Below are 4,816 nucleotides of genomic sequence, written 5' to 3' on the forward strand. Positions count from 1 at the left end.
TAATGCATATAGGAGATGTGGCAAATTTAGGATCAGGAGATAACTTATGTCTAACAGTATATTGTGTGAGAAACTTTTTAATTTTTCTTGCATCAGCACTAGCATTGCATCTATTAATAAAATCATCATTAAGCTCCACATAATCCTCATCAGGATCATCACTAGAATAATCAAGTTCAGGTGAATTAACAGGTGTAGTAGCATTTTCATTAGGAGTTTCAGCATTTTCAATTTGTCTAGACCTAGCAATTGTAGCATCTAGAAAGGATCCCAATGAACCACTATCATCAAGCACAGCAGAAACATTATCAATATTATGAGAATTTTCAGATTCAGTAGAAGTACCAGCAAGTGAAGCTTGCGGCGGTGAAACAAGTTGACTTATCACAGATGGTGAACCAAGAGTAGCAGAGGTACTCAGAGTTGTACCTTTTCTTGTAGTGGATGGTAATATGACGACTTTAGAATCGCGAGTTTTACCCATTATGGAGAATTTGCAGCGAACAATATCAATCCAAGTGAACTTCCAAATAAAGCTATGCTCCCCGGCAACGGCGCCAGAAAACAGTCTTGATAACCCACAAGTATAGGGGATCGCAGCAGTCTTCGCGGGTAGTAAAACCCAATTTATTGATTCGACGCAAGGGGAGACAAAGAATACTTGAAAGCCTTAACAACGGAGTTGTCAATTCAGCTGCACCTGGAAACAGACTTGCTCGCAAGAGTTTATCAGTAGTAACAGTTTTATGGCAATACTTGATAGTGAAATAAATAAAGAGCGATAAATACGTACAAACAGCAGTAGTAATTATAGTAAACAGCAGGATTAAAATACTGTAGGCACGGAGACGGATAACGGGCGTTGCATGGATGAGAGAAACTCATGTAACAATCATAGCAGGGCATTTACAGATAATAATAAAACGGTGTCCAAGTACAAAGCAATCAATAGGCATATGTTCCATATATAGTCGTACGTGCTCGCAATGAGAAACTTGCACAACATCTTTTGTCCTACCAGCCGGTGGCAGCCGGGCCTCAAGGGAATCTACTGGATATTAAGGTACTCCTTTTAATAGAGTACCGGAGCAAAGCATTAACACTCCGTGAACACATGTGATCCTCACATCACTACCATCCCCTCCGGTTGTCCCAATTTCTGTCACTTCGGGGTCATTGGTTCCGGACAGCGACATGTGTATACAACTTGCAGGTAAGATCATAAAACAATGAATATCATGATGAAACAATAATATGTTCAGATCTGAGATCATGGCACTCGGGCCCTAGTGACAAGCATTAAGCATAACAAGTTGCAACAATATCATCAAAGTACCAATTACGGACACTAGGCACTATGCCCTAACAATCTTATGCTATTACATGACCAATCTCATCCAATCCCTACCATCCTCTTCAGCCTACAGCGGGGGAATTACTCACACATGGATGGGGGAAACATGGCTGGTCGATGGAGAGGCGTCGGTGGTGATGATGGCGATGATCTCCTCCAATTCCCTGTCCCGGCGGAGTGCCAGAACGGAGACTTCTGGCTCCCGAGACGGAGTTTCGCGATGTGGCGGCGTTCTGGAGGGTTTCTGGCGACTTCGACTTCTCGGTCGCGATTTTTAGATCGAACCCCTTAAGTAGTCCAGAGGAGGGCGTCGGAGGCAGGCCGAGGGGGCCACACGCTAGGGCAGCGCGCCCCCCTCCTGGGCCGCGCCGCCCTAGGGTGTGGGGCCCTCGGGCCTCCACCTGACTTGCCCTTCTGGCTCCGTGAGTCTTCTGGAAAAATAGGACCTTTCGCATAAATTCCGAGGATTTTCCTGAAAGTTGGATTTCTGCACAAAAACGAGACACCAGAACAGTTCTGCTGAAAACAGCGTTAGTCCGTGTTAGTTGCATCCAAAATACACAAATTAGAGGCAAAACAATAGCAAAAGTGTTCGGAAAAGTAGATACGTTTTGGACGTATCAACGGGGAAGATGGAGGGCAGGGGCGGAAGGAGGGCATGGGCGGAGTGGGAAGGGAGGGGGGTTAGCGGCGGTCGTACCGGGCGGCGCCGCCGTGCTCGTCTTCTCCAGCGCAGGGACGGTTCGTACTTTGCTCGGTGGAGAGAGAATGAGTTAGCGACGGGCCAATTCAGAGGCAATTCAGAGGTCCAGACCTCTGAATTGTCCAATCGGTAAGTTGCCCGCGCGGGGGGAGGGGCTCTGAATTGGTTCCTAATTCTACAGCCCAATACTGAGTACATCCAAATAGCAGAATTGGGTCCTCAATTCCAGATTCCCCAATTCAGAGCCCAATTCTAAGCATCCAAACACTGCCTAGGTGTAATCATAACAGTACTGAAGCAGCAAAAACACATAAACCTAGAAACAAACTATGACTACCTACCCGTAGCAAAATAGCCTATACATAGAAGAGAATGGTTAGAAAAAGACATGCTACTAGAAATTTAGCCAAAAATGCATGGACAAGAGAAACTGGTAGTCCTGTGTATAGAATTGCAGGGTCAAGAGGGACTAGGAATCTCCCATGTACCAGATGTTATACTAGGATTCTATACGCGGTATTTGCAGAATCTAGACCTGGCAGAACCTAGCCCTTCTCCGGCTCACACAATCTATACCTAATAATAAAGGAGCTAAGGTTTCTGTCAAAATTTTCGTCCAACTTTTATTAGGACGATTTTGCCCTCCCACCAAGTCCCATATAACGCACTGTACCACCGTACCGGTTCGTTTCGTATTTCCTTTTTGCTCCTCTAGCCGAAGCCAGGCATAGAAGCCCTGCTCGGATCGAGTGGATGCGTGCATTGGCTTGGGCCTACGTGCGCGTGCGGGGCTTGGTCGGCGGCGGCGGGTGCTGCACGGGTGGGACGGAGCGGAGGTGAGGTCCTTTATTTTCCGTCCACGAAATCCTGCCGATTGGTTGTGCTAGCAGGAGGAGGCGGGGCCGCGTGAGGCGGGGCCGCGTGGGGGCACATCTGCCTAGTGGAGAGGTCGGGGAGCCGTGCCTCCATGAAGGGATGGGACAGAGACGAGGCACAGAGGACTATGGCGGCGAGCTGGACTACACGTCGAGTCGTCGACTGAACCACGACGGAAATACGAGGTGGTGCTCGAATCAGAACAATGAACAAAGACGAGCTGGCGACCATGGACGTCCCCAACTCATGAGCTCCTACTCAAAATACAACTGGGAAATGGGATGTGCGGTGGATTTGGGCTTTCCAATTACAGATTTCCTTGATTTGATGCATAAATTGGTGTCCAATTTTAAGATTTTGTGGGTGGGTGAGAGACTCGATCGTGAGAGGATTTGGGGAAGAAGAGGAACTTGCCGTATGGGAGAAGATTGGTGGGTCCCGGCGTGATCCACCGATCGTTAGTGCTGCGCGTTCGCTCGCTTTGTGTGGGCTCGCTCCTGCTGGGCCGACTTCGTTATGTATTGTATACCATACACAAATAGCTGCTGGGGATTAAAATTTATAATGTGAGTCCAGTCCAAAAACTGCAAAAGCAAACTGCGCTATTCAATAGTCCCACATCGCTCCCTTAAATGTAGTATGACCGATTTAGAGCATCCCCACTCGTTGGCGCTCCCCACGCCCAAATCCGGCGAAATTTTCGTCCGGATTGGATGAAGTTTTGGCGTGGGGAGCGCTAGTTTCCCAGCCGCGTGCCCAGGCGAAGTCGACGATGCGAATTTAAAAAACGGAAACTTGACAAACTTCGGCTAAAATTCGGGTGAATATAGACTAAATTTAATGATATTTAGACTAAAACGGGCGGAGTTCATACATAGAGGCCGAATTCGACTATATTTCGAATTCGGCTAGGGGAATTCAAACGCTAATTTTAAAACACGGCGCTCTACATGCCCATACGGCGGTAGAACACCGTGTAGTCGTCGCCGCCGTCGTCGGAGCCGTCGTCCTCGACCTTCGGCACCTTCGGCTGCGCGGCTTTGGCTTCGCCGCCCGGCCGGCGTCTCCCCACCCCGGGGATGGCTTGTACCAGTCGTCGTCGGAGGACTCGAGGTCGACGACGGGGACAGCGACGCCGGATGGAGGTGTCGCAGGACGGCGGTACCGCGCGACATCGTCGTTGGCGGTTGGAGCGGCGCGGGCGGCGAGTTGGCGTGCGGCGGCCGAGTCCAGCGGCCGCCGTCGCTCCGCCTCTGGCGCCGCCGTCGCGCTGGCCCCGATCCGATGCGGCGTCGTCCGCGCGCTTCTCCTCCTCCATGTCGGCAAGCGACCCGGCGATCGCCTCCGCCATCGCGGCCTCCTCCGCGCTTCGCCTCCTCCTCGGCGAGCTGGCTTGCGGCGGCCTCTTTCTTCGTCTTCTTCCGGCCGCTCGCGGCGCGGAAGGCTGTTCTCGGATGACGAGGGCGCCGCTGCTGCGCCCTTCGGTCGCCGGCGGAGACGCCGGCTCCTTCTTGACGCGCACCGGCGTCGAAGGCGACGTCGCCTCCTCCCTCTTCACCGGCGCCAAGGATGACCTTGACGCCGATCCGGAAGACGACGAGCTGGCAGCCATGCGCCGTGGCTGCCTGACGCTTCCCCGACGGCGGCTCGCCGATGCCCTCGATGCCGATAGAGGGGGCATCGTGAGCACCGGGGAGTTGCCGCCCTCGATGTGCTCGATGACGGCCTCGAGTGTCCGGCCCGGCGCGCCCCACCACCGTCGGCGGCCCGCGGCGTTGTTGCGCGCAGGCGGAGGCGGCGGGCCGTCGTAGGCCGCCAGCTCCCGCTCCCACCGCTGGAGGAAGTAGGAGTTCCACCGCGTGTAGTTGTCGGGGTGGTGGCGC

Source organism: Lolium perenne, chromosome 1 (genome assembly GCF_019359855.2).
Source record: "Lolium perenne isolate Kyuss_39 chromosome 1, Kyuss_2.0, whole genome shotgun sequence".
Lineage (NCBI taxonomy): Eukaryota > Viridiplantae > Streptophyta > Magnoliopsida > Poales > Poaceae > Lolium > Lolium perenne.